The sequence below is a fragment of the Lithobates pipiens genome, unplaced genomic scaffold (genome assembly GCF_037356315.1).
Source record: "Lithobates pipiens isolate NorthernLeopardFrog02 unplaced genomic scaffold, aLitPip1_a1.2 Scaffold_22, whole genome shotgun sequence".
NCBI lineage: Eukaryota > Metazoa > Chordata > Amphibia > Anura > Ranidae > Lithobates > Lithobates pipiens.
The window spans coordinates 135,575,788-135,597,720 of NW_027507784.1; the positions used below are offsets into that span (position 1 = coordinate 135,575,788).

The window sequence follows — 21,933 nt, forward strand, 5'->3', positions numbered from 1 at the left end:
GGCAAAACGCTGAGGGGGCACCCGGATTTGAACCGAGGACCTCTCGATCTGCAGTCGAATGCTCTGCCACTGAGCTATACCCCCCTTGCCTTGTCCTCGGTGTTTGAATTTTTTTTTATTTTTTATTTTTTTTGTGCTAAACCGGCTCGACGGCATCGGTAAAGACACTCGCCGGCTCTCCCTTTTTCGGCGCGACTGCGGGCAAAACGCTGAGGGGGCACCCGGATTTGAAACGAGGACCTCTCGATCTGCAGTCGAATGCTCTGCCACTGAGCTATACCCCCCTTGCCTTGTCCTCGGTGTTTGAATTTTTTTTTTTTTTTTTTGTGCTAAACCGGCTCGACGGCATCGGTAAAGACACTCGCCCGCTCTCCCTTTTTCAGCGCGACTGCGGGCAAAACGCTGAGGGGGCACCCGGATTTGAACCGAGGACCTCTCGATCTGCAGTCGAATGCTCTGCCACTGAGCTATACCCCCCTTGCCTTGTCCTCGGTGTTTGAATTTTTTTTTTTTTTTTTTTTGTGCTAAACCGGCTCGACTGCATCGGTAAAGACACTCGCCGGCTCTCCCTTTTTCGGCGCGACTGCGGGCAAAACGCTGAGGGGGCACCCGGATTTGAACCGAGGACCTCTCGATCTGCAGTCGAATGCTCTGCCACTGAGCTATACCCCCCTTGCCTTGTCCTCGGTGTTTGAATTTTTTTTTTTATTGGTGCTAAACCGGCTCGACGGCATCGGTAAAGACACTCGCCGGCTCTCCCTTTTTCGGCGCGACTGCGGGCAAAGCGCTGAGGGGGCACCCGGATTTGAACCGAGGACCTCTCGATCTGCAGTCGAATGCTCTGCCACTGAGCTATAGCCCCCTTGCCTTGTCCTCGGAGTTTGAATTTTTTTTTTTTTTTGTGCTAAACCGGTTCGACGGCATCGGTAAAGACACTCGCCGGCTCTCCCTTTTTCGGCGCGACTGCGGGCAAAAGGCTGAGGGGGCACCCGGATTTGAACCGAGGACCTCTCGATCTGCAGTCAAATGCTCTGCCACTGAGCTATACCCCCCTTGCCTTGTCCTCGGTGTTTGAATTTTATTTTATTTTTATTTTTTTGGGCTAAACCGGCTCGACGGCATCGGTAAAGACACTCGCCGGCTCTCCCTTTTTCGGCGCGACTGCGGGCAAAACGCTGAGGGGGCACCCGGATTTGAACCGAGGACCTCTCGATCTGCAGTCGAATGCTCTGCCACTGAGCTATACCCCCCTTGCCTTGCCCTCGGTGTTTGAATTTTTTTTTATTTTTTTTTATTTTTTGTGCTTAACCGGCTCGACGGCATCGGTAAAGACACTCGCCGGCTCTCCCTTTTTCGGCGCGACTGCGGGCAAAACGCTGAGGGGGCACCCGGATTTGAACCGAGGACCTCTCGATCTGCAGTCGAATGCTCTGCCACTGAGCTATACCCCCTTGCCTTGCCCTCGGTGTTTGAATTTTTTTTTTTTTTTTTTTGTGCTTAACCGGCTCGACGGCATCGGTAAAGACACTCGCCGGCTCTCCCTTTTTCGGCGCGACTGCGGGCAAAACGCTGAGGGGGCACCCGGATTTGAACCGAGGACCTCTCGATCTGCAGTCGAATGCTCTGCCACTGAGCTATACCCCCCTTGCCTTGCCCTCGGTGTTTGAATTTTTTTTTTTTTTTTGTGCTAAACCGGCTCGACGGCATCGGTAAAGACACTCGCCGGCTCTCCCTTTTTCGGCGCGACTGCGGGCAAAACGCTGAGGGGGCACCCGGATTTGAACCGAGGACCTCTCGATCTGCAGTCGCATGCTCTGCCACTGAGCTATACCCCCCTTGCCTTGTCCTCCATGTTTGAATTTTTTTTTTTTTGTGCTAAACCGGCTCGACGGCATCGGTAAAGACACTCGCCGGCTCTCCCTTTTTCGGCGCGACTGCGGGCAAAACGCTGAGGGGGCACCCGGATTTGAACCGAGGACCTCTCGATCTGCAGTCGAATGCTCTGCCACTGAGCTATACCCCCCTTGCCTTGTCCTCGGTGTTTGAATTTTTTTTTTTTTTGTGCTAAACCGGCTCGACGGCATCGGTAAAGACACTCGCCGGCTCTCCCTTTTTCGGCGCGACTGCGGGCAAAACGCTGAGGGGGCACCCGGATTTGAACCGAGGACCTCTCGATCTGCAGTCGAATGCTCTGCCACTGAGCTATACCCCCCTTGCCTTGTCCTCGGTGTTTGAATTTTTTTTTTATTTTTATTTTTTTGTGCTAAACCGGCTCGACGGCATCGGTAAAGACACTCGCCGGCTCTCCCTTTTTCGGCGCGACTGCGGGCAAAACGCTGAGGGGGCACCCGGATTTGAACCGAGGACCTCTCCGATCTGCAGTCGAATGCTCTGCCACTGAGCTATACCCCCCTTGCCTTGCCCTCGGTGTTTGAATTTTTTTTTTTTTTTTTTTTTTGTGCTTAACCGGCTCGACGGCATCGGTAAAGACACTCGCCGGCTCTCCCTTTTTCGGCGCGACTGCGGGCAAAACGCTGAGGGGGCACCCGGATTTGAACCGAGGACCTCTCGATCTGCAGTCGAATGCTCTGCCACTGAGCTATACCCCCCTTGCCTTGCCCTCGGTGTTTGAATTATTTTTTTTTTTATTTTTTTTTTGTGCTAAACCGGCTCGACGGCATCGGTAAAGACACTCGCCGGCTCTCCCTTTTTCGGCGCGACTGCGGGCAAAACGCTGAGGGGGCACCCGGATTTGAACAGAGGACCTCTCGATCTGCAGTCGAATGCTCTGCCACTGAGCTATACCCCCCTTGCCTTGTCCTCCGTGTTTGAATTATTTTTTTTTTTTTTTGTGCTAAACCGGCTCGACGGCATCGGTAAAGACACTCGCCGGCTCTCCCTTTTTCGGCGCGACTGCGGGCAAAACGCTGAGGGGGCACACGGATTTGAACCGAGGACCTCTCGATCTGCAGTCGAATGCTCTGCCACTGAGCTATACCCCCCTTGCCTTGCCCTCGGTGTTTGAATTTTTTTTTTTTTTTTTTTGTGCTTAACCGGCTCGACGGCATCGGTAAAGACACTCGCCGGCTCTCCCTTTTTCGGCGCGACTGCGGGCAAAACGCTGAGGGGGCACCCGGATTTGAACCGAGGACCTCTCGATCTGCAGTCGAATGCTCTGCCACTGAGCTATACCCCCCTTGCCTTGCCCTCGGTGTTTGAATTATTTTTTTTTTTTTTGTGCTAAACCGGCTCGACGGCATCGGTAAAGACACTCGCCGGCTCTCCCTTTTTCGGCGCGACTGCGGGCAAAACGCTGAGGGGGCACCCGGATTTGAACCGAGGACCTCTCGATCTGCAGTCGCATGCTCTGCCACTGAGCTATACCCCCCTTGCCTTGTCCTCCATGTTTGATTTTTTTTTTTTTTGTGCTAAACCGGCTCGACGGCATCGGTAAAGACACTCGCCGGCTCTCCCTTTTTCGGCGCGACTGCGGGCAAAACGCTGAGGGGGCACCCGGATTTGAACCGAGGACCTCTCGATCTGCAGTCGAATGCTCTGCCACTGAGCTATACCCCCCTTGCCTTGTCCTCGGTGTTTGAATTTTTTTTTTTTTTTTGTGCTAAACCGGCTCGACGGCATCGGTAAAGACACTCGCCGGCTCTCCCTTTTTCGGCGCGACTGCGGGCAAAACGCTGAGGGGGCACCCGGATTTGAACCGAGGACCTCTCGATCTGCAGTCGAATGCTCTGCCACTGAGCTATACCCCCCTTGCCTTGTCCTCGGTGTTTGAATTTTTTTTTTATTTTTATTTTTTTGTGCTAAACCGGCTCGACGGCATCGGTAAAGACACTCGCCGGCTCTCCCTTTTTCGGCGCGACTGCGGGCAAAACGCTGAGGGGGCACCCGGATTTGAACCGAGGACCTCTCCGATCTGCAGTCGAATGCTCTGCCACTGAGCTATACCCCCCTTGCCTTGCCCTCGGTGTTTGAATTTTTTTTTTTTTTTTTTTTTTGTGCTTAACCGGCTCGACGGCATCGGTAAAGACACTCGCCGGCTCTCCCTTTTTCGGCGCGACTGCGGGCAAAACGCTGAGGGGGCACCCGGATTTGAACCGAGGACCTCTCGATCTGCAGTCGAATGCTCTGCCACTGAGCTATACCCCCCTTGCCTTGTCCTCCGTGTTTGAATTATTTTTTTTTTTTTTTTGTGCTAAACCGGCTCGACGGCATCGGTAAAGACACTCGCCGGCTCTCCCTTTTTCGGCGCGACTGCGGGCAAAACGCTGAGGGGGCACACGGATTTGAACCGAGGACCTCTCGATCTGCAGTCGAATGCTCTGCCACTGAGCTATACCCCCCTTGCCTTGCCCTCGGTGTTTGAATTTTTTTTTTTTTTTTTTTTTTTTTGTGCTTAACCGGCTCGACGGCATCGGTAAAGACACTCGCCGGCTCTCCCTTTTTCGGCGCGACTGCGGGCAAAACGCTGAGGGGGCACCCGGATTTGAACAGAGGACCTCTCGATCTGCAGTCGAATGCTCTGCCACTGAGCTATACCCCCCTTGCCTTGTCCTCCGTGTTTGAATTATTATTTTTTTTTTTTGTGCTAAACCGGCTCGACGGCATCGGTAAAGACACTCGCCGGCTCTCCCTTTTTCGGCGCGACTGCGGGCAAAACGCTGAGGGGGCACCCGGATTTGAACCGAGGACCTCTCGATCTGCAGTCGAATGCTCTGCCACTGAGCTATACCCCCCTTGCCTTGTCCTCCGTGTTTGAATTATTATTTTTTTTTTTTTTTTGTGCTAAACCGGCTCGACGGCATCGGTAAAGACACTCGCCGGCTCTCCCTTTTTCGGCGCGACTGCGGGCAAAACGCTGAGGGGGCACCCGGATTTGAACAGAGGACCTCTCGATCTGCAGTCGAATGCTCTGCCACTGAGCTATACCCCCCTTGCCTTGCCCTCGGTGTTTGAATTATTTTTTTTTTTTTTGTGCTAAACCGGCTCGACGGCATCGGTAAAGACACTCGCCGGCTCTCCCTTTTTCGGCGCGACTGCGGGCAAAACGCTGAGGGGGCACCCGGATTTGAACCGAGGACCTCTCGATCTGCAGTCGCATGCTCTGCCACTGAGCTATACCCCCCTTGCCTTGTCCTCCATGTTTGAATTTTTTTTTTTTGTGCTAAACCGGCTCGACGGCATCGGTAAAGACACTCGCCGGCTCTCCCTTTTTCGGCGCGACTGCGGGCAAAACGCTGAGGGGGCACCCGGATTTGAACCGAGGACCTCTCGATCTGCAGTCGAATGCTCTGCCACTGAGCTATACCCCCCTTGCCTTGTCCTCGGTGTTTGAATTTTTTTTTTTTTTTTGTGCTAAACCGGCTCGACGGCATCGGTAAAGACACTCGCCGGCTCTCCCTTTTTCGGCGCGACTGCGGGCAAAACGCTGAGGGGGCACCCGGATTTGAACCGAGGACCTCTCGATCTGCAGTCGAATGCTCTGCCACTGAGCTATACCCCCCTTGCCTTGTCCTCGGTGTTTGAATTTTTTTTTTATTTTTATTTTTTAGTGCTAAACCGGCTCGACGGCATCGGTAAAGACACTCGCCGGCTCTCCCTTTTTCGGCGCGACTGCGGGCAAAACGCTGAGGGGGCACCCGGATTTGAAACGAGGACCTCTCGATCTGCAGTCGAATGCTCTGCCACTGAGCTATACCCCCCTTGCCTTGTCCTCGGTGTTTGAATTTTTTTTTTTTTTTTTTGTTGTGCTAAACCGGCTCGACGGCATCGGTAAAGACACTCGCCGGCTCTCCCTTTTTCGGCGCGACTGCGGGCAAAACGCTGAGGGGGCACCCGGATTTGAACCGAGGACCTCTCGATCTGCAGTCGAATGCTCTGCCACTGAGCTATACCCCCCTTGCCTTGCCCTCGGTGTTTGAATTATTTTTTTTTTTTTTTTTTTTTGTGCTAAACCGGCTCGACGGCATCGGTAAAGACACTCGCCGGCTCTCCCTTTTTCGGCGCGACTGCGGGCAAAACGCTGAGGGGGCACCCGGATTTGAACAGAGGACCTCTCGATCTGCAGTCGAATGCTCTGCCACTGAGCTATACCCCCCTTGCCTTGTCCTCCGTGTTTGAATTATTATTTTTTTTTTTTGTGCTAAACCGGCTCGACGGCATCGGTAAAGACACTCGCCGGCTCTCCCTTTTTCGGCGCGACTGCGGGCAAAACGCTGAGGGGGCACACGGATTTGAACCGAGGACCTCTCGATCTGCAGTCGAATGCTCTGCCACTGAGCTATACCCCCCTTGCCTTGTCCTTGGTGTTTGAATTTTTTTTTTATTTTTAATTTTTTTGTGCTAAACCGGCTCGACGGCATCGGTAAAGACACTCGCGGCTCTCCCTTTTTCGGCGCGACTGCGGGCAAAACGCTGAGGGGGCACCCGGATTTGAACCGAGGACCTCTCGATCTGCAGTCGAATGCTCTGCCACTGAGCTATACCCCCCTTGCCTTGTCCTCGGTGTTTGAATTTTTTTTTTATTTTTATTTTTTAGTGCTAAACCGGCTCGACGGCATCGGTAAAGACACTCGCCGGCTCTCCCTTTTTCGGCGCGACTGCGGGCAAAACGCTGAGGGGGCACCCGGATTTGAAACGAGGACCTCTCGATCTGCAGTCGAATGCTCTGCCACTGAGCTATACCCCCCTTGCCTTGTCCTCGGTGTTTGAATTTTTTTTTTTTTTTTTTGTTGTGCTAAACCGGCTCGACGGCATCGGTAAAGACACTCGCCGGCTCTCCCTTTTTCGGCGCGACTGCGGGCAAAACGCTGAGGGGGCACCCGGATTTGAACCGAGGACCTCTCAATCTGCAGTCGAATGCTCTGCCACTGAGCTATACCCCCCTTGCCTTGCCCTCGGTGTTTGAATTATTTTTTTTTTTTTTTTTTTTTTTGTGCTAAACCGGCTCGACGGCATCGGTAAAGACACTCGCCGGCTCTCCCTTTTTCGGCGCGACTGCGGGCAAAACGCTGAGGGGGCACCCGGATTTGAACAGAGGACCTCTCGATCTGCAGTCGAATGCTCTGCCACTGAGCTATACCCCCCTTGCCTTGTCCTCCGTGTTTGAATTATTTTTTTTTTTTTTTGTGCTAAACCGGCTCGACGGCATCGGTAAAGACACTCGCCGGCTCTCCCTTTTTCGGCGCGACTGCGGGCAAAACGCTGAGGGGGCACACGGATTTGAACCGAGGACCTCTCGATCTGCAGTCGAATGCTCTGCCACTGAGCTATACCCCCCTTGCCTTGTCCTTGGTGTTTGAATTTTTTTTTTATTTTTAATTTTTTTGTGCTAAACCGGCTCGACGGCATCGGTAAAGACACTCGCGGCTCTCCCTTTTTCGGCGCGACTGCGGGCAAAACGCTGAGGGGGCACCCGGATTTGAAACGAGGACCTCTCGATCTGCAGTCGAATGCTCTGCCACTGAGCTATACCCCCCTTGCCTTGCCCTCGGTGTTTGAATTTTTTTTTTTTTTTTTTTTGTGCTAAACCGGCTCGACGGCATCGGTAAAGACACTCGCCGGCTCTCCCTTTTTCGGCGCGACTGCGGGCAAAACGCTGAGGGGGCACCCGGATTTGAACCGAGGACCTCTCGATCTGCAGTCGAATGCTCTGCCACTGAGCTATACCCCCCTTGCCTTGCCCTCGGTGTTTGAATTTTTTTTTTTTTTTTTTTTTTTTGTGCTTAACCGGCTCGACGGCATCGGTAAAGACACTCGCCGGCTCTCCCTTTTTCGGCGCGACTGCGGGCAAAACGCTGAGGGGGCACCCGGATTTGAACAGAGGACCTCTCGATCTGCAGTCGAATGCTCTGCCACTGAGCTATACCCCCCTTGCCTTGTCCTCCGTGTTTGAATTATTATTTTTTTTTTTGTGCTAAACCGGCTCGACGGCATCGGTAAAGACACTCGCCGGCTCTCCCTTTTTCGGCGCGACTGCGGGCAAAACGCTGAGGGGGCACCCGGATTTGAACCGAGGACCTCTCGATCTGCAGTCGAATGCTCTGCCACTGAGCTATACCCCCCTTGCCTTGTCCTCCGTGTTTGAATTATTTTTTTTTTTTTTTTTGTGCTAAACCGGCTCGACGGCATCGGTAAAGACACTCGCCGGCTCTCCCTTTTTCGGCGCGACTGCGGGCAAAACGCTGAGGGGGCACCCGGATTTGAACCGAGGACCTCTCGATCTGCAGTCGAATGCTCTGCCACTGAGCTATACCCCCCTTGCCTTGCCCTCGGTGTTTGAATTTTTTTTTTTTTTTTTTTTTTTTTGTGCTAAACCGGCTCGACGGCATCGGTAAAGACACTCGCCGGCTCTCCCTTTTTCGGCGCGACTGCGGGCAAAACACTGAGGGGGCACCCGGATTTGAACCGAGGACCTCTCGATCTGCAGTCAAATGCTCTGCCACTGAGCTATACCCCCCTTGCCTTGTCCTCGGTGTTTGAATTTTATTTTTATTTTTTTTTTTGTGTTTAACCGGCTCGACGGCATCGGTAAAGACACTCGCCGGCTCTCCCTTTTTCGGCACGACTGCGGGCAAAACGCTGAGGGGGCACCCGGATTTGAACCGAGGACCTCTCGATCTGCAGTCGAATGCTCTGCCACTGAGCTATACCCCCCTTGCCTTGTGCTCGGTGTTTGAATAATTTTTTTTTTTTTTTTTTTTTGTGCTAAACCGGCTCGACGGCATCGGTAAAGACACTCGCCGGCTCTCCCTTTTTCGGCGCGACTGCGGGCAAAACGCTGAGGGGGCACCCGGATTTGAACCGAGGACCTCTCGATCTGCAGTCGAATGCTCTGCCACTGAGCTATACCCCCCTTGCCTTGCCCTCGGTGTTTGAATTTTTTTTTATTTTTATTTTTTTTTGTGCTTAACCGGCTCGACGGCATCGGTAAAGACACTCGCCGGCTCTCCCTTTTTCGGCGCGACTGCGGGCAAAACGCTGAGGGGGCACCCGGATTTGAACCGAGGACCTCTCGATCTGCAGTCGAATGCTCTGCCACTGAGCTATACCCCCCTTGCCTTGCCCTCGGTGTTTGAATTTTTTTTTTTTTTTTTTTTTGTGCTTAATCGGCTCGACGGCATCGGTAAAGACACTCGCCGGCTCTCCCTTTTTCGGCGCGACTGCGGGCAAAATGCTGAGGGGGCACCCGGATTTGAACCGAGGACCTCTCGATCTGCAGTCGAATGCTCTGCCACTGAGCTATACCCCCCTTGCCTTGCCCTCGGTGTTTGAATTATTTTTTTTTTTTTGTGCTAAACCGGCTCGACGGCATCGGTAAAGACACTCGCCGGCTCTCCCTTTTTCGGCGCGACTGCGGGCAAAACGCTGAGGGGGCACCCGGATTTGAACCGAGGACCTCTCGATCTGCAGTCGCATGCTCTGCCACTGAGCTATACCCCCCTTGCCTTGTCCTCCATGTTTGAATTTTTTTTTTTTTGTGCTAAACCGGCTCGACGGCATCGGTAAAGACACTCGCCGGCTCTCCCTTTTTCGGCGCGACTGCGGGCAAAACGCTGAGGGGGCACCCGGATTTGAACCGAGGACCTCTCGATCTGCAGTCGAATGCTCTGCCACTGAGCTATACCCCCCTTGCCTTGTCCTCGGTGTTTGAATTTTTTTTTTTTTTTTTGTGCTAAACCGGCTCGACGGCATCGGTAAAGACACTCGCCGGCTCTCCCTTTTTCGGCGCGACTGCGGGCAAAACGCTGAGGGGGCACCCGGATTTGAAACGAGGACCTCTCGATCTGCAGTCGAATGCTCTGCCACTGAGCTATACCCCCCTTGCCTTGTCCTCGGTGTTTGAATTTTTTTTTTTTTTTTTTGTTGTGCTAAACCGGCTCGACGGCATCGGTAAAGACACTCGCCGGCTCTCCCTTTTTCGGCGCGACTGCGGGCAAAACGCTGAGGGGGCACCCGGATTTGAACCGAGGACCTCTCGATCTGCAGTCGAATGCTCTGCCACTGAGCTATACCCCCCTTGCCTTGTCCTCGGTGTTTGAATTTTTTTTTTTTTGGTGCTAAACTGGCTCGACGGCATCGGTAAAGACACTCGCCGGCTCTCCCTTTTTCGGCGCGACTGCGGGCAAAGCGCTGAGGGGGCACCCGGATTTGAACCGAGGACCTCTCGATCTGCAGTCGAATGCTCTGCCACTGAGCTATACCCCCCTTGCCTTGTCCTCGGCGTTTGAATTTTTTTTTTTTTTTTTTGGGCTAAACCGGTTCGACGGCATCGGTAAAGACACTCGCCGGCTCTCCCTTTTTCGGCGCGACTGCGGGCAAAACGCTGAGGGGGCACCCGGATTTGAACCGAGGACCTCTCGATCTGCAGTCGAATGCTCTGCCACTGAGCTATACCCCCCTTGCCTTGTCTTTGGTGTTTGAATTTTTTTTTTTTTTGGTGCTAAACCGGCTCGACGGCATCGGTAAAGACACTCGCCGGCTCTCCCTTTTTCGGCGCGACTGCGGGCAAGGCGCTGAGGGGGCACCCGGATTTGAACCGAGGACCTCTCGATCTGCAGTCGAATGCTCTGCCACTGAGCTATACCCCCCTTGCCTTGTCCTCGGTGTTTGAATTTTTTTTTTTTTTTTTTGGGGCTAAACCGGTTCGACGGCATCGGTAAAGACACTCGCCGGCTCTCCCTTTTTCGGCGCGACTGCGGGCAAAACGCTGAGGGGGCACCCGGATTTGAACCGAGGACCTTTCGATCTGCAGTCGAATGCTCTGCCACTGAGCTATACCCCCCTTGCCTTGTCCTCGGTGTTTGAATTTTATTTATTTATTTTTTTTTTGGGCAAAACCGGCTCAACGGCATCGGTAAAGACACTCGCCGGCTCTCCCTTTTTCGGCGCGACTGCGGGCAAAACGCTGAGGGGGCACCCGGATTTGAACCGAGGACCTCTCGATCCTGCAGTCGAATGCTCTGCCACTGAGCTATACCCCCCTTGCCTTGTCCTCGGTGTTTGAATTTTTATTTTTTTTTTTGTGCTAAACCGGCTCGACGGCATCGGTAAAGACACTCGCCGGCTCTCCCTTTTTCTGCGCAACTGCGGGCAAAACGCTGAGGGGGCACCCGGATTTGAACCGAGGACCTCTCGATCTGCAGTCGAATGCTCTGCCACTGAGCTATACCCCCCTTGCCTTGCCCTCGGTGTTTGAATTTTTTTTTTTTTTTGTGCTAAACCGGCTCGACGGCATCGGTAAAGACACTCGCCGGCTCTCCCTTTTTCGGCGCGACTGTGGGCAAAATGCTGAGGGGGCACCCGGATTTGAACCGAGGACCTCTCGATCTGCAGTCGAATGCTCTGCCACTGAGCTATACCCCCCTTGCCTTGCCCTCGGTGTTTGAATTTTTTTTTTTTTTTTTGTGCTAAACCGGCTCGACGGCATCGGTAAAGACACTCGCCGGCTCTCCCTTTTTCGGCGCGACTGCGGGCAAAACGCTGAGGGGGCACCCGGATTTGAACCGAGGACCTCTCGATCTGCAGTCGAATGCTCTGCCACTGAGCTATACCCCACTTGCCTTGTCCTCGGTGTTTGAATTTTATTTTATTTATTTTTTTTTGGGCTAAACCGGCTCGACGGCATCGGTAAAGACACTCGCCGGCTCTCCCTTTTTCGGCGCGACTGCGGGCAAAACGCTGAGGGGGCACCCGGATTTGAACCGAGGACCTCTCGATCTGCAGTCGAATGCTCTGCCACTGAGCTATACCCCCCTTGCCTTGTCCTCGGTGTTTGAATTTTTTTTTTTTATTTTTTTTTTGTGCTAAACAGGCTCGACGGCATCGGTAAAGACACTCGCCGGCTCTCCCTTTTTCGGCGCGACTGCGGGCAAAACGCTGAGGGGGCACCCGGATTTGAACCGAGGACCTCTCGATCTGCAGTCGAATGCTCTGCCACTGAGCTATACCCCCCTTGCCTTGTCCTCGGTGTTTGAATTTTTTTTTTTTTTAGTGCTAAACCGGCTCGACGGCATCGGTAAAGACACTCGCCGGCTCTCCCTTTTTCGGCGCGACTGCGGGCAAAACGCTGAGGAGGCACCCGGATTTGAACCGAGGACCTCTCGATCTGCAGTCGAATGCTCTGCCACTGAGCTATACCCCCCTTGCCTTGTCCTCGGTGTTTGAATTTTTATTTTTTTTTTTGTGCTAAACCGGCTCGACGGCATCGGTAAAGACACTCGCCGGCTCTCCCTTTTTCGGCGCGACTGCGGGCAAAACGCTGAGGGGGCACCCGGATTTGAACCGAGGACCTCTCGATCTGCAGTCGAATGCTCTGCCACTGAGCTATACCCCCCTTGCCTTGCCCTCGGTGTTTGAATTTTTTTTTTTTTTGTGCTAAACCGGCTCGACGGCATCGGTAAAGACACTCGCCGGCTCTCCCTTTTTCGGCGCGACTGCGGGCAAAACGCTGAGGGGGCACCCGGATTTGAACCGAGGACCTCTCGATCTGCAGTCGAATGCTCTGCCACTGAGCTATACCCCCCTTGCCTTGCTCTCTGTGTTTGAATTTTTTTTTTTTTTTTTTGTGCTAAACCGGCTCGACGGCATCGGTAAAGACACTCGCCGGCTCTCCCTTTTTCGGCGCGACTGCGGGCAAAACGCTGAGGGGGCACCCGGATTTGAACCGAGGACCTCTCGATCTGCAGTCGAATGCTCTGCCAATGAGCTATACCCCCCTTGCCTTGTCCTCGGTGTTTGAATTTTTTTTTAAATTTTTTTTTTGTGCTAAACAGGCTCGACGGCATCGGTAAAGACACTCGCCGGCTCTCCCTTTTTCGGCGCGACTGCGGGCAAAACGCTGAGGGGGCACCCGGATTTGAACCGAGGACCTCTCGATCTGCAGTCGAATGCTCTGCCACTGAGCTATACCCCCCTTGCCTTGTCCTCGGTGTTTGAATTTTTTTTTTTTTTTTGTGCTAAACCGGCTCGACGGCATCGGTAAAGACACTCGCCGGCTCTCCCTTTTTCGGCGCGACTGCGGGCAAAACGCTGAGGGGGCACCCGGATTTGAACCGAGGACCTCTCGATCTGCAGTCGAATGCTCTGCCACTGAGCTATACCCCCCTTGCCTTGTCCTCGGTGTTTGAATTTATTTTTTTTTTTATTTTTTTTTGTGCTAAACCGGCTCGACGGCATCGGTAAAGACACTCGCCGGCTCTCCCTTTTTCGGCGCGACTGCGGGCAAAACGCTGAGGGGGCACCCGGATTTGAACCGAGGACCTCTCGATCTGCAGTCGAATGCTCTGCCACTGAGCTATACCCCCCTTGCCTTGCCCTCGGTGTTTGAATTTTTTTTTTTTGTGCTAAACCGGCTCGACGGCATCGGTAAAGACACTCGCCGGCTCTCCCTTTTTCGGCGCGACTGCGGGCAAAACGCTGAGGGGGCACCCGGATTTGAACAGAGGACCTCTCGATCTGCAGTCGAATGCTCTGCCACTGAGCTATACCCCCCTTGCCTTGCCCTTGGTGTTTGAATTTTATTTTTTTTTTTTGTGCTAAACCGGCTCGACGGCATCGGTAAAGACACTCGCCGGCTCTCCCTTTTTCGGCGCGACTGCGGGCAAAACGCTGAGGGGGCACCCGGATTTGAACCGAGGACCTCTACGATCTGCAGTCGAATGCTCTGCCACTGAGCTATACCCCCCTTGCCTTGTCCTCGGTGTTTGAATTTTATTTTATTTATTTTTTTTTGGGCTAAACCGGCTTGACGGCATCGGTAAAGACACTCGCCGGCTCTCCCTTTTTCGGCGCGACTGCGGGCAAAACGCTGAGGGGGCACCCGGATTTGAACCGAGGACCTCTCGATCTGCAGTCGAATGCTCTGCCACTGAGCTATACCCCCCTTGCCTTGTCCTCGGTGTTTGAATTTTTTTTTTTAATTTTTTTTTTGTGCTAAACAGGCTCGACGGCATCGGTAAAGACACTCGCCGGCTCTCCCTTTTTCGGCGCGACTGCGGGCAAAACGCTGAGGGGGCACCCGGATTTGAACCGAGGACCTCTCGATCTGCAGTCGAATGCTCTGCCACTGAGCTATACCCCCCTTGCCTTGTCCTCGGTGTTTGAATTTTTTTTTTTTTTTTTAGTGCTAAACCGGCTCGACGGCATCGGTAAAGACACTCGCCGGCTCTCCCTTTTTCGGCGCGACTGCGGGCAAAACGCTGAGGGGGCACCCGGATTTGAACCGAGGACCTCTCGATCTGCAGTCGAATGCTCTGCCACTGAGCTATACCCCACTTGCCTTGTCCTCGGTGTTTGAATTTTTTTTTTTTTTTTGTGCTAAACCGGCTCGACGGCATCGGTAAAGACACTCGCCGGCTCTCCCTTTTTCGGCGCGACTGCGGGCAAAACGCTGAGGGGGCACCCGGATTTGAACCGAGGACCTCTCGATCTGCAGTCGAATGCTCTGCCACTGAGCTATACCCCCCTTGCCTTGCCCTCGGTGTTTGAATTTTTTTTTTTTTTTTTGTGCTAAACCGGCTCGACGGCATCGGTAAAGACACTCGCCGGCTCTCCCTTTTTCGGCGCGACTGCGGGCAAAACGCTGAGGGGGCACCCGGATTTGAACCGAGGACCTCTCGATCTGCAGTCGAATGCTCTGCCACTGAGCTATACCCCCCTTGCCTTGTCCTCGGTGTTTGAATTTTTTTTTAAATTTTTTTTTGTGCTAAACAGGCTCGACGGCATCGGTAAAGACACTCGCCGGCTCTCCCTTTTTCGGCGCGACTGCGGGCAAAACGCTGAGGGGGCACCCGGATTTGAACAGAGGACCTCTCGATCTGCAGTCGAATGCTCTGCCACTGAGCTATACCCCCCTTGCCTTGTCTTCGGTGTTTGAATTTTTTTTTTTTTTTGGGCTAAACCGGCTCGACGGCATCGGTAAAGACACTCGCCGGCTCTCCCTTTTTCGGCGCGACTGCGGGCAAAACGCTGAGGGGGCACCCGGATTTGAACCGAGGACCTCTCGATCTGCAGTCGAATGCTCTGCCACTGAGCTATACCCCCCTTGCCTTGCCCTCGGTGTTTGAATTTATTTTTTTTTTTATTTTTTTTTGTGCTAAACCGGCTCGACGGCATCGGTAAAGACACTCGCCTGCTATCCCTTTTTCAGCGCGACTGCGGGCAAAACGCTGAGGGGGCACCCGGATTTGAACCGAGGACCTCTCGATCTGCAGTCGAATGCTCTGCCACTGAGCTATACCCCCCTTGCCTTGCCCTCGGTGTTTGAATTTTTTTTTTTTTTTTTATTTTTATTTGTGCTAAACCGGCTCGACGGCATCGGTAAAGACACTCGCCGGCTCTCCCTTTTTCGGCGCGACTGCGGGCAAAACGCTGAGGGGGCACCCGGATTTGAACCGAGGACCTCTCGATCTGCAGTCGAATGCTCTGCCACTGAGCTATACCCCCCTTGCCTTATCCTCGGTGTTTGAATTTTTTTTTTATTTTTTTTTGTGCTAAACCGGCTCGACGGCATCGGTAAAGACACTCGCCGGCTATCCCTTTTTCGGCGCGACTGCGGGCAAAACGCTGAGGGGGCACCCGGATTTGAACCGAGGACCTCTCGATCTGCAGTCGAATGCTCTGCCACTGAGCTATACCCCCCTTGCCTTGCCCTCGGTGTTTGAATTTTTTTTTTTTTTTTTTTTTTATTTGTGCTAAACCGGCTCGACGGCATCGGTAAAGACACTCGCCGGCTCTCCCTTTTTCGGCGCGACTGCGGGCAAAACGCTGAGGGGGCACCCGGATTTGAACCGAGGACCTCTCGATCTGCAGTCGAATGCTCTGCCACTGAGCTATACCCCCCTTGCCTTATCCTCGGTGTTTGAATTTTTTTTTTTTTTTTTTGTGCTAAACCGGCTCGACGGCATCGGTAAAGACACTCGCCGGCTCTCCCTTTTTCGGCGCGACTGCGGGCAAAACGCTGAGGGGGCACCCGGATTTAAACCGAGGACCTCTCGATCTGCAGTCGAATGCTCTGCCACTGAGCTATACCCCCCTTGCCTTGTCCTCGGTGTTTGAATTTTTTTTTTTTTTTGTGCTAAACCGGCTCGACGGCATCGGTAAAGACACTCGCCGGCTCTCCCTTTTTCGGCGCGACTGCGGGCAAAACGCTGAGGGGGCACCCGGATTTGAACCGAGGACCTCTCGATCTGCAGTCGAATGCTCTGCCACTGAGCTATACCCCCCTTGCCTTGTCCTCGGTGTTTGAATTTTTTTTTTTTTTGTGCTAGACCGGCTCGACGGCATCGGTAAAGACACTCGCCGGCTCTCCCTTTTTTGGCGCGACTGCGGGCAAAACGCTGAGGGGGCACCCGGATTTGAACCGAGGACCTCTCGATCTGCAGTCGAATGCTCTGCCACTGACCTATACCCCCCTTGCTTTATCCTCGGTGTTTGAATTTTTTTTTTTTTGTGCTAAACCGGCTCGACGGCATCGGTAAAGACACTCGCCGGCTCTCCCTTTTTCGGCGCGACTGCGGACAAAACGCTGAGGGGGCACCCGGATTTGAACCGAGGACCTCTCAATCTGCAGTCGAATGCTCTGCCACTGAGCTATACCCCTCCTTGACTTGTCCTCGGTGTTTAAATTTTTTATTTTTTTTGTGCTAAACCGGCTCGACGGCATCGGTAAAGACACTCGCCGGCTCTCCCTTTTTCGGCGCGACTGCGGGCAAAACGCTGAGGGGGCACCCGGATTTGAACCGAGGACCTCTCGATCTGCAGTCGAATGCTCTGCCACTGAGCTATACCCCCCTTACCTTGTCCTCCGTGTTTGAATTTTTATTTTTTTTAATTTTGTGCTAAACCGGCTCGACGGCATCGGTAAGGACACTCGCCGGCTCTCCCTTTTTCGGCGCGTCTGCGGGCAAAACGCTGAAGGGGCACCCAGATTTGAACCGAGGACCTCTCGATCTGCCGTCGAATGCTCTGCCACTGAGCTATACCCCCCTTGCCTTGTCCTTGGTGTTTGAATTTTTATTTATTTTTTTTTGTGCTAAACCGGCTCGACGGCATCGGTAAAGACACTCGCCGGCTCTCCCTTTATCGGCTCGACTGCGGGCAAAATGCTGAGGGGGCACCCGGATTTGAACCGAGGACCTCTCGATCTGCAGTCGAATGCTCTGCCACTGAGCTATACCCCTCTTGCCTTGTCCTTGGTGTTTGAATTTTTTATTTTTTTTTGTGCTAAACCGGCTCGACGGCATCGGTAAGGACACTCGCCGACTCTCCCTTTTTCGGCGCGACTGCGGGCAAAACGCTGAGGGGGCACCCGGATTTGAACCGAGAACCTCTCGATCTGCAGTCGAATGCTCTGCCACTGAGCTATACCCCTCCTTGCCTTGTCCTCGGTGTTTGAATTTTTTTTTTTTTTTTTTGTGCTAAACCGGCTCGACGGCATCAGTAAAGACACTCGCCGGCTCTCCCTTTTTCGGCGCGGCTGCGGGCAAAATGCTGAGGGGGCACCCGGATTTGAACCGAGAACCTCTCGATCTGCAGTCGAATGCTCTGCCACTGAGCTATACCCCTCTTGCCTTGTCCTTGGTGTTTGAATTTTTTATTTTTTTTTGTGCTAAACCGGCTCGACGGCATCGGTAAGGACACTCGCCGACTCTCCCTTTTTCGGCGCGACTGCGGGCAAAACGCTGAGGGGGCACCCGAATTTGAACCGAGGACCTCTCGATCTGCAGTCGAATGCTCTGCCACTGAGCTATACCCCTCCTTGCTTTGTCCTCGGTGTTTAAATTTTTGTTTTGTTTTTTGTGCTAAACCGGCTCGACGGCATCGGTAAGGACACTCGCCGGCTCTCCCTTTTTCGGCGCGACTGTGGGCAAAACGCTGAGGGGGCACCTGGATTTGAACCAAGGACCTCTTGATATGCAGTCGAATGCTCTGCCACTGAGCTATACCACCCTTGCCTTGTCCTTGGTGTTTGAATTTTTTTTTTATTTTTTTTGTGCTAAACCGGCTCGACGGCATCGGTAAAGACACTCGCCGGCTCTCCCTTTATCGGCTCGACTGCGGGCAAAATGCTGAGGGGGCACCCGGATTTGAACCGAGGACCTCTCGATCTGCAGTCGAATGCTCTGCCACTGAGCTATACCCCCCTTGCCTTGTCCTCAGTGTTTGAAATTTTTTTTTTTGTGCTAAACCGGCTTGACGGCATCGGTAAAGACACTCGCCGGCTCTCCCTTTTTCGGCGCGACTGCGGGCAAAACGCTGAGGGGGCACCCGGATTTGAACCGAGGACCTCTCGATCTGCAGTCGAATGCTCTGCCACTGAGCTATACCCCCCTTGCCTTGTCCTCGGTGTTTGAATTTATTTTTTTTTTTTTTTTGTGCTAAACCGGCTCGACGGCATCGGTAAAGACACTCGCCGGCTCTCCCTTTTTCGGCGCGACTGCGGGCAAAACGCTGAGGGGGCACCCGGATTTGAACCGAGGACCTCTCGATCTGCAGTCGAATGCTCTGCCACTGAGCTATACCCCCCTTGCCTTGTCCTCGGTGTTTGAATTTTTTTTTTTTTTTTGTGCTAAACCGGCTCGACGGCATCGGTAAAGACACTCGCCGGCTCTCCCTTTTTCGGCGCGACTGCGGGCAAAATGCTGAGGGGGCACCCGGATTTGAACCGAGGACCTCTCGATCTGCAGTCGAATGCTCTGCCACTGAGCTATACCCCCCTTGCCTTGCCCTCGGTGTTTGAATTTTTTTATTTTTTTTTTGTGCTAAACCGGCTCGACGGCATCGGTAAAGACACTCGCCGGCTCTCCCTTTTTCGGCGCGACTGCGGGCAAAACGCTGAGGGGGCACCCGGATTTGAACCGAGCACCTCTCGATCTGCAGTCGAATGCTCTGCCACTGAGCTATACCCCCCTTGCCTTGCCCTCGGTGTTTGAATTTTTTTTTTTTTTTTTTGTGCTAAACCGGCTCGACGGCATCGGTAAAGACACTCGCCGGCTCTCCCTTTTTCGGCGCGACTGCGGGCAAAACGCTGAGGGGGCACCCGGATTTGAACCGAGGACCTCTCGATCTGCAGTCGAATGCTCTGCCACTGAGCTATACCCCTCTTGCCTTGCCCTCGGTGTTTGAATTTTTTTTTTTTTTTTTTGTGCTAAACCGGCTCGACGGCATCGGTAAAGACACTCGCCGGCTCTCCCTTTTTCGGCGCGACTGCGGGCAAAACGCTGAGGGGGCACCCGGATTTGAACCGAGCACCTCTCGATCTGCAGTCGAATGCTCTGCCACTGAGCTATACCCCCCTTGCCTTGCCCTCGGTGTTTGAATTTTTTTTTTTTTTTTTTGTGCTAAACCGGCTCGACGGCATCGGTAAAGACACTCGCCGGCTCTCCCTTTTTCGGCGCGACTGCGGGCAAAACGCTGAGGGGGCACCCGGATTTGAACCGAGGACCTCTCGATCTGCAGTCGAATGCTCTGCCACTGAGCTATACCCCTCTTGCCTTGCCCTCGGTGTTTGAATTTTTTTTTTTTTTTTTGTGCTAAACCGGCTCGACGGCATCGGTAAAGACACTCGCCGGCTCTCCCTTTTTCGGCGCGACTGCGGGCAAAACGCTGAGGGGGCACCCGGATTTGAACCGAGCACCTCTCGATCTGCAGTCGAATGCTCTGCCACTGAGCTATACCCCCCTTGCCTTGCCCTCGGTGTTTGAATTTTTTTTTTTTTTTTTGTGCTAAACCGGCTCGACGGCATCGGTAAAGACACTCGCCGGCTCTCCCTTTTTCGGCGCGACTGCGGGCAAAACGCTGAGGGGGCACCCGGATTTGAACCGAGGACCTCTCGATCTGCAGTCGAATGCTCTGCCACTGAGCTATACCCCCCTTGCCTTGTCCTCGGTGTTTGAATTTTTTTTTTTTTTTTTTTTTTTTTTTGTGCTAAACCGGCTCGACGGCATCGGTAAAGACACTCGCCGGCTCTCCCTTTTTCGGCGCGACTGCGGGCAAAACGCTGAGGGGGCACCCGGATTTGAACCGAGGACCTCTCGATCTGCAGTCGAATGCTCTGCCACTGAGCTATACCCCCCTTGCCTTGTCCTCGGTGTTTGAATTTTTTTTTTTTTTATTTTTGTGCTAAACCGGCTCGACGGCATCGGTAAAGACACTCGCCGGCTCTCCCTTTTTCGGCGCGACTGCGGGCAAAACGCTGAGGGGGCACCCGGATTTGAACCGAGCACCTCTCGATCTGCAGTCGAATGCTCTGCCACTGAGCTATACCCCCCTTGCCTTGCCCTCGGTGTTTGAATTTTTTTTTTTTTTTTTTGTGCTAAACCGGCTCGACGGCATCGGTAAAGACACTCGCCGGCTATCCCTTTTTCGGCGCGACTGCGGGCAAAACGCTGAGGGGGCACCCGGATTTGAACCGAGGACCTCTCGATCTGCAGTCGAATGCTCTGCCACTGAGCTATACCCCCCTTGCCTTGCCCTCGGTGTTTGAATTTTTTTTTTTTTTTTTTTTTATTTGTGCTAAACCGGCTCGACGGCATCGGTAAAGACACTCGCCGGCTCTCCCTTTTTCGGCGCGACTGCGGGCAAAACGCTGAGGGGGCACCCGGATTTGAACCGAGGACCTCTCGATCTGCAGTCGAATGCTCTGCCACTGAGCTATACCCCCCTTGCCTAATCCTCGGTGTTTGAATTTTTTTTTTTTTTTTTTTGTGCTAAACCGGCTCGACGGCATCGGTAAAGACACTCGCCGGCTCTCCCTTTTTCGGCGCGACTGCGGGCAAAACGCTGAGGGGGCACCCGGATTTAAACCGAGGACCTCTCGATCTGCAGTCGAATGCTCTGCCACTGAGCTATACCCCCCTTGCCTTGTCCTCGGTGTTTGAATTTTTTTTTTTTTTGTGCTAAACCGGCTCGACGGCATCGGTAAAGACACTCGCCGGCTCTCCCTTTTTCGGCGCGACTGCGGGCAAAACGCTGAGGGGGCACCCGGATTTGAACCGAGGACCTCTCGATCTGCAGTCGAATGCTCTGCCACTGAGCTATACCCCCCTTGCCTTGTCCTCGGTGTTTGAATTTTTTTTTATTTTTTATTTTTTTGTGCTAAACCGGCTCGATGGCATCGGTAAAGACACTCGCCGGCTCTCCCTTTTTCGGCGCGACTGCGGGCAAAACGCTGAGTGGGCACCCGGATTTGAACCGAGGACCTCTCGATCTGCAGTCGAATGCTCTGCCACTGAGCTATACCCCCCTTGCCTTGTCCTCGGTGTTTGAATTTTTTTTTTTTTTTTTTTTTGTGCTAAACCGGCTCGACGGCATCGGTAAAGACACTCGCCGGCTCTCCCTTTTTCGGCGCGACTGCGGGCAAAACGCTGAGGGGGCACCCGGATTTGAACCGAGGACCTCTCGATCTGCAGTCGAATGCTCTGCCACTGAGCTATACCCCCCTTGCCTTGTCCTCGGTGTTTGAATTTTTTTTTTTTTTTTTGTGCTAAACCGGCTCGACGGCATCGGTAAAGACACTCGCCGGCTCTCCCTTTTTCGGCGCGACTGCGGGCAAAACGCTGAGGGGGCACCCGGATTTGAACCGAGGACCTCTCGATCTGCAGTCGAATGCTCTGCCACTGAGCTATACCCCCCTTGCCTTGTCCTCGGTGTTTGAATTTTTTTTTTTTTTTTTTTTGTGCTAAACCGGCTCGACGGCATCGGTAAAGACACTCGCCGGCTCTCCCTTTTTCGGCGCGACTGCGGGCAAAACGCTGAGGGGGCACCCGGATTTGAACCGAGGACCTCTCGATCTGCAGTCGAATGCTCTGCCACTGAGCTATACCCCCCTTGCCTTGTCCTCGGTGTTTGAATTTTTTTTTTTTTTTTTTTTCTGTGCTAAACCGGCTCGACGGCATCGGTAAAGACACTCGCCGGCTC

The 21,933-nt window shown here is 53.3% G+C and overlaps 63 non-coding genes across 63 annotated transcripts; all 63 read right to left on the bottom strand.

Annotated features, from left to right (window-relative positions):
* Positions 1-12: 12 nt before the first annotated feature.
* On the bottom strand, positions 13-84 carry TRNAC-GCA (transfer RNA cysteine (anticodon GCA)). Its single transcript has one exon. It is a non-coding gene; the product is annotated as a tRNA-Cys (tRNA).
* A 321-nt stretch (positions 85-405) lies between these two features.
* TRNAC-GCA (transfer RNA cysteine (anticodon GCA)) lies at positions 406-477 on the bottom strand. Its single transcript has one exon. It is a non-coding gene; the product is annotated as a tRNA-Cys (tRNA).
* A 123-nt stretch (positions 478-600) lies between these two features.
* TRNAC-GCA (transfer RNA cysteine (anticodon GCA)) lies at positions 601-672 on the bottom strand. The gene has a single exon. It is a non-coding gene; the product is annotated as a tRNA-Cys (tRNA).
* A 506-nt stretch (positions 673-1,178) lies between these two features.
* On the bottom strand, positions 1,179-1,250 carry TRNAC-GCA (transfer RNA cysteine (anticodon GCA)). Its single transcript has one exon. It is a non-coding gene; the product is annotated as a tRNA-Cys (tRNA).
* Positions 1,251-1,379: 129 nt separating this feature from the next.
* On the bottom strand, positions 1,380-1,451 carry TRNAC-GCA (transfer RNA cysteine (anticodon GCA)). The gene has a single exon. It is a non-coding gene; the product is annotated as a tRNA-Cys (tRNA).
* Positions 1,452-1,572: 121 nt separating this feature from the next.
* Positions 1,573-1,644, bottom strand: TRNAC-GCA (transfer RNA cysteine (anticodon GCA)). The gene has a single exon. It is a non-coding gene; the product is annotated as a tRNA-Cys (tRNA).
* Positions 1,645-1,951: 307 nt separating this feature from the next.
* Positions 1,952-2,023, bottom strand: TRNAC-GCA (transfer RNA cysteine (anticodon GCA)). Its single transcript has one exon. It is a non-coding gene; the product is annotated as a tRNA-Cys (tRNA).
* A 117-nt stretch (positions 2,024-2,140) lies between these two features.
* On the bottom strand, positions 2,141-2,212 carry TRNAC-GCA (transfer RNA cysteine (anticodon GCA)). Its single transcript has one exon. It is a non-coding gene; the product is annotated as a tRNA-Cys (tRNA).
* Positions 2,213-2,537: 325 nt separating this feature from the next.
* Positions 2,538-2,609, bottom strand: TRNAC-GCA (transfer RNA cysteine (anticodon GCA)). The gene has a single exon. It is a non-coding gene; the product is annotated as a tRNA-Cys (tRNA).
* Positions 2,610-3,124: 515 nt separating this feature from the next.
* Positions 3,125-3,196, bottom strand: TRNAC-GCA (transfer RNA cysteine (anticodon GCA)). The gene has a single exon. It is a non-coding gene; the product is annotated as a tRNA-Cys (tRNA).
* A 308-nt stretch (positions 3,197-3,504) lies between these two features.
* TRNAC-GCA (transfer RNA cysteine (anticodon GCA)) lies at positions 3,505-3,576 on the bottom strand. Its single transcript has one exon. It is a non-coding gene; the product is annotated as a tRNA-Cys (tRNA).
* A 119-nt stretch (positions 3,577-3,695) lies between these two features.
* TRNAC-GCA (transfer RNA cysteine (anticodon GCA)) lies at positions 3,696-3,767 on the bottom strand. Its single transcript has one exon. It is a non-coding gene; the product is annotated as a tRNA-Cys (tRNA).
* Positions 3,768-4,092: 325 nt separating this feature from the next.
* TRNAC-GCA (transfer RNA cysteine (anticodon GCA)) lies at positions 4,093-4,164 on the bottom strand. Its single transcript has one exon. It is a non-coding gene; the product is annotated as a tRNA-Cys (tRNA).
* Positions 4,165-4,679: 515 nt separating this feature from the next.
* On the bottom strand, positions 4,680-4,751 carry TRNAC-GCA (transfer RNA cysteine (anticodon GCA)). The gene has a single exon. It is a non-coding gene; the product is annotated as a tRNA-Cys (tRNA).
* Positions 4,752-5,255: 504 nt separating this feature from the next.
* TRNAC-GCA (transfer RNA cysteine (anticodon GCA)) lies at positions 5,256-5,327 on the bottom strand. Its single transcript has one exon. It is a non-coding gene; the product is annotated as a tRNA-Cys (tRNA).
* A 119-nt stretch (positions 5,328-5,446) lies between these two features.
* TRNAC-GCA (transfer RNA cysteine (anticodon GCA)) lies at positions 5,447-5,518 on the bottom strand. Its single transcript has one exon. It is a non-coding gene; the product is annotated as a tRNA-Cys (tRNA).
* A 323-nt stretch (positions 5,519-5,841) lies between these two features.
* TRNAC-GCA (transfer RNA cysteine (anticodon GCA)) lies at positions 5,842-5,913 on the bottom strand. The gene has a single exon. It is a non-coding gene; the product is annotated as a tRNA-Cys (tRNA).
* Positions 5,914-6,432: 519 nt separating this feature from the next.
* TRNAC-GCA (transfer RNA cysteine (anticodon GCA)) lies at positions 6,433-6,504 on the bottom strand. The gene has a single exon. It is a non-coding gene; the product is annotated as a tRNA-Cys (tRNA).
* Positions 6,505-7,615: 1,111 nt separating this feature from the next.
* Positions 7,616-7,687, bottom strand: TRNAC-GCA (transfer RNA cysteine (anticodon GCA)). The gene has a single exon. It is a non-coding gene; the product is annotated as a tRNA-Cys (tRNA).
* A 319-nt stretch (positions 7,688-8,006) lies between these two features.
* On the bottom strand, positions 8,007-8,078 carry TRNAC-GCA (transfer RNA cysteine (anticodon GCA)). The gene has a single exon. It is a non-coding gene; the product is annotated as a tRNA-Cys (tRNA).
* A 123-nt stretch (positions 8,079-8,201) lies between these two features.
* TRNAC-GCA (transfer RNA cysteine (anticodon GCA)) lies at positions 8,202-8,273 on the bottom strand. The gene has a single exon. It is a non-coding gene; the product is annotated as a tRNA-Cys (tRNA).
* A 325-nt stretch (positions 8,274-8,598) lies between these two features.
* On the bottom strand, positions 8,599-8,670 carry TRNAC-GCA (transfer RNA cysteine (anticodon GCA)). Its single transcript has one exon. It is a non-coding gene; the product is annotated as a tRNA-Cys (tRNA).
* Positions 8,671-8,797: 127 nt separating this feature from the next.
* TRNAC-GCA (transfer RNA cysteine (anticodon GCA)) lies at positions 8,798-8,869 on the bottom strand. The gene has a single exon. It is a non-coding gene; the product is annotated as a tRNA-Cys (tRNA).
* A 128-nt stretch (positions 8,870-8,997) lies between these two features.
* Positions 8,998-9,069, bottom strand: TRNAC-GCA (transfer RNA cysteine (anticodon GCA)). The gene has a single exon. It is a non-coding gene; the product is annotated as a tRNA-Cys (tRNA).
* Positions 9,070-9,193: 124 nt separating this feature from the next.
* On the bottom strand, positions 9,194-9,265 carry TRNAC-GCA (transfer RNA cysteine (anticodon GCA)). Its single transcript has one exon. It is a non-coding gene; the product is annotated as a tRNA-Cys (tRNA).
* A 307-nt stretch (positions 9,266-9,572) lies between these two features.
* TRNAC-GCA (transfer RNA cysteine (anticodon GCA)) lies at positions 9,573-9,644 on the bottom strand. The gene has a single exon. It is a non-coding gene; the product is annotated as a tRNA-Cys (tRNA).
* Positions 9,645-9,960: 316 nt separating this feature from the next.
* On the bottom strand, positions 9,961-10,032 carry TRNAC-GCA (transfer RNA cysteine (anticodon GCA)). The gene has a single exon. It is a non-coding gene; the product is annotated as a tRNA-Cys (tRNA).
* Positions 10,033-10,149: 117 nt separating this feature from the next.
* TRNAC-GCA (transfer RNA cysteine (anticodon GCA)) lies at positions 10,150-10,221 on the bottom strand. The gene has a single exon. It is a non-coding gene; the product is annotated as a tRNA-Cys (tRNA).
* A 121-nt stretch (positions 10,222-10,342) lies between these two features.
* On the bottom strand, positions 10,343-10,414 carry TRNAC-GCA (transfer RNA cysteine (anticodon GCA)). Its single transcript has one exon. It is a non-coding gene; the product is annotated as a tRNA-Cys (tRNA).
* Positions 10,415-10,532: 118 nt separating this feature from the next.
* TRNAC-GCA (transfer RNA cysteine (anticodon GCA)) lies at positions 10,533-10,604 on the bottom strand. The gene has a single exon. It is a non-coding gene; the product is annotated as a tRNA-Cys (tRNA).
* A 122-nt stretch (positions 10,605-10,726) lies between these two features.
* On the bottom strand, positions 10,727-10,798 carry TRNAC-GCA (transfer RNA cysteine (anticodon GCA)). Its single transcript has one exon. It is a non-coding gene; the product is annotated as a tRNA-Cys (tRNA).
* Positions 10,799-11,117: 319 nt separating this feature from the next.
* TRNAC-GCA (transfer RNA cysteine (anticodon GCA)) lies at positions 11,118-11,189 on the bottom strand. The gene has a single exon. It is a non-coding gene; the product is annotated as a tRNA-Cys (tRNA).
* A 118-nt stretch (positions 11,190-11,307) lies between these two features.
* On the bottom strand, positions 11,308-11,379 carry TRNAC-GCA (transfer RNA cysteine (anticodon GCA)). Its single transcript has one exon. It is a non-coding gene; the product is annotated as a tRNA-Cys (tRNA).
* A 318-nt stretch (positions 11,380-11,697) lies between these two features.
* Positions 11,698-11,769, bottom strand: TRNAC-GCA (transfer RNA cysteine (anticodon GCA)). The gene has a single exon. It is a non-coding gene; the product is annotated as a tRNA-Cys (tRNA).
* Positions 11,770-11,895: 126 nt separating this feature from the next.
* On the bottom strand, positions 11,896-11,967 carry TRNAC-GCA (transfer RNA cysteine (anticodon GCA)). The gene has a single exon. It is a non-coding gene; the product is annotated as a tRNA-Cys (tRNA).
* A 310-nt stretch (positions 11,968-12,277) lies between these two features.
* TRNAC-GCA (transfer RNA cysteine (anticodon GCA)) lies at positions 12,278-12,349 on the bottom strand. The gene has a single exon. It is a non-coding gene; the product is annotated as a tRNA-Cys (tRNA).
* A 117-nt stretch (positions 12,350-12,466) lies between these two features.
* Positions 12,467-12,538, bottom strand: TRNAC-GCA (transfer RNA cysteine (anticodon GCA)). Its single transcript has one exon. It is a non-coding gene; the product is annotated as a tRNA-Cys (tRNA).
* A 318-nt stretch (positions 12,539-12,856) lies between these two features.
* On the bottom strand, positions 12,857-12,928 carry TRNAC-GCA (transfer RNA cysteine (anticodon GCA)). Its single transcript has one exon. It is a non-coding gene; the product is annotated as a tRNA-Cys (tRNA).
* Positions 12,929-13,047: 119 nt separating this feature from the next.
* Positions 13,048-13,119, bottom strand: TRNAC-GCA (transfer RNA cysteine (anticodon GCA)). The gene has a single exon. It is a non-coding gene; the product is annotated as a tRNA-Cys (tRNA).
* A 128-nt stretch (positions 13,120-13,247) lies between these two features.
* Positions 13,248-13,319, bottom strand: TRNAC-GCA (transfer RNA cysteine (anticodon GCA)). The gene has a single exon. It is a non-coding gene; the product is annotated as a tRNA-Cys (tRNA).
* A 506-nt stretch (positions 13,320-13,825) lies between these two features.
* TRNAC-GCA (transfer RNA cysteine (anticodon GCA)) lies at positions 13,826-13,897 on the bottom strand. The gene has a single exon. It is a non-coding gene; the product is annotated as a tRNA-Cys (tRNA).
* A 126-nt stretch (positions 13,898-14,023) lies between these two features.
* On the bottom strand, positions 14,024-14,095 carry TRNAC-GCA (transfer RNA cysteine (anticodon GCA)). Its single transcript has one exon. It is a non-coding gene; the product is annotated as a tRNA-Cys (tRNA).
* A 312-nt stretch (positions 14,096-14,407) lies between these two features.
* Positions 14,408-14,479, bottom strand: TRNAC-GCA (transfer RNA cysteine (anticodon GCA)). The gene has a single exon. It is a non-coding gene; the product is annotated as a tRNA-Cys (tRNA).
* Positions 14,480-14,599: 120 nt separating this feature from the next.
* On the bottom strand, positions 14,600-14,671 carry TRNAC-GCA (transfer RNA cysteine (anticodon GCA)). The gene has a single exon. It is a non-coding gene; the product is annotated as a tRNA-Cys (tRNA).
* A 314-nt stretch (positions 14,672-14,985) lies between these two features.
* On the bottom strand, positions 14,986-15,057 carry TRNAC-GCA (transfer RNA cysteine (anticodon GCA)). The gene has a single exon. It is a non-coding gene; the product is annotated as a tRNA-Cys (tRNA).
* A 128-nt stretch (positions 15,058-15,185) lies between these two features.
* On the bottom strand, positions 15,186-15,257 carry TRNAC-GCA (transfer RNA cysteine (anticodon GCA)). The gene has a single exon. It is a non-coding gene; the product is annotated as a tRNA-Cys (tRNA).
* Positions 15,258-15,387: 130 nt separating this feature from the next.
* On the bottom strand, positions 15,388-15,459 carry TRNAC-GCA (transfer RNA cysteine (anticodon GCA)). Its single transcript has one exon. It is a non-coding gene; the product is annotated as a tRNA-Cys (tRNA).
* A 123-nt stretch (positions 15,460-15,582) lies between these two features.
* On the bottom strand, positions 15,583-15,654 carry TRNAC-GCA (transfer RNA cysteine (anticodon GCA)). Its single transcript has one exon. It is a non-coding gene; the product is annotated as a tRNA-Cys (tRNA).
* Positions 15,655-15,783: 129 nt separating this feature from the next.
* On the bottom strand, positions 15,784-15,855 carry TRNAC-GCA (transfer RNA cysteine (anticodon GCA)). The gene has a single exon. It is a non-coding gene; the product is annotated as a tRNA-Cys (tRNA).
* A 311-nt stretch (positions 15,856-16,166) lies between these two features.
* Positions 16,167-16,238, bottom strand: TRNAC-GCA (transfer RNA cysteine (anticodon GCA)). The gene has a single exon. It is a non-coding gene; the product is annotated as a tRNA-Cys (tRNA).
* Positions 16,239-16,734: 496 nt separating this feature from the next.
* On the bottom strand, positions 16,735-16,806 carry TRNAC-GCA (transfer RNA cysteine (anticodon GCA)). Its single transcript has one exon. It is a non-coding gene; the product is annotated as a tRNA-Cys (tRNA).
* A 1,280-nt stretch (positions 16,807-18,086) lies between these two features.
* TRNAC-GCA (transfer RNA cysteine (anticodon GCA)) lies at positions 18,087-18,158 on the bottom strand. The gene has a single exon. It is a non-coding gene; the product is annotated as a tRNA-Cys (tRNA).
* Positions 18,159-18,273: 115 nt separating this feature from the next.
* TRNAC-GCA (transfer RNA cysteine (anticodon GCA)) lies at positions 18,274-18,345 on the bottom strand. The gene has a single exon. It is a non-coding gene; the product is annotated as a tRNA-Cys (tRNA).
* Positions 18,346-18,468: 123 nt separating this feature from the next.
* TRNAC-GCA (transfer RNA cysteine (anticodon GCA)) lies at positions 18,469-18,540 on the bottom strand. The gene has a single exon. It is a non-coding gene; the product is annotated as a tRNA-Cys (tRNA).
* A 119-nt stretch (positions 18,541-18,659) lies between these two features.
* Positions 18,660-18,731, bottom strand: TRNAC-GCA (transfer RNA cysteine (anticodon GCA)). Its single transcript has one exon. It is a non-coding gene; the product is annotated as a tRNA-Cys (tRNA).
* A 1,084-nt stretch (positions 18,732-19,815) lies between these two features.
* Positions 19,816-19,887, bottom strand: TRNAC-GCA (transfer RNA cysteine (anticodon GCA)). The gene has a single exon. It is a non-coding gene; the product is annotated as a tRNA-Cys (tRNA).
* A 130-nt stretch (positions 19,888-20,017) lies between these two features.
* TRNAC-GCA (transfer RNA cysteine (anticodon GCA)) lies at positions 20,018-20,089 on the bottom strand. The gene has a single exon. It is a non-coding gene; the product is annotated as a tRNA-Cys (tRNA).
* A 316-nt stretch (positions 20,090-20,405) lies between these two features.
* TRNAC-GCA (transfer RNA cysteine (anticodon GCA)) lies at positions 20,406-20,477 on the bottom strand. Its single transcript has one exon. It is a non-coding gene; the product is annotated as a tRNA-Cys (tRNA).
* Positions 20,478-20,605: 128 nt separating this feature from the next.
* On the bottom strand, positions 20,606-20,677 carry TRNAC-GCA (transfer RNA cysteine (anticodon GCA)). Its single transcript has one exon. It is a non-coding gene; the product is annotated as a tRNA-Cys (tRNA).
* A 311-nt stretch (positions 20,678-20,988) lies between these two features.
* On the bottom strand, positions 20,989-21,060 carry TRNAC-GCA (transfer RNA cysteine (anticodon GCA)). Its single transcript has one exon. It is a non-coding gene; the product is annotated as a tRNA-Cys (tRNA).
* A 323-nt stretch (positions 21,061-21,383) lies between these two features.
* Positions 21,384-21,455, bottom strand: TRNAC-GCA (transfer RNA cysteine (anticodon GCA)). The gene has a single exon. It is a non-coding gene; the product is annotated as a tRNA-Cys (tRNA).
* A 120-nt stretch (positions 21,456-21,575) lies between these two features.
* On the bottom strand, positions 21,576-21,647 carry TRNAC-GCA (transfer RNA cysteine (anticodon GCA)). Its single transcript has one exon. It is a non-coding gene; the product is annotated as a tRNA-Cys (tRNA).
* A 123-nt stretch (positions 21,648-21,770) lies between these two features.
* On the bottom strand, positions 21,771-21,842 carry TRNAC-GCA (transfer RNA cysteine (anticodon GCA)). The gene has a single exon. It is a non-coding gene; the product is annotated as a tRNA-Cys (tRNA).
* Between the last annotated feature and the right edge of the window lie 91 nt (positions 21,843-21,933).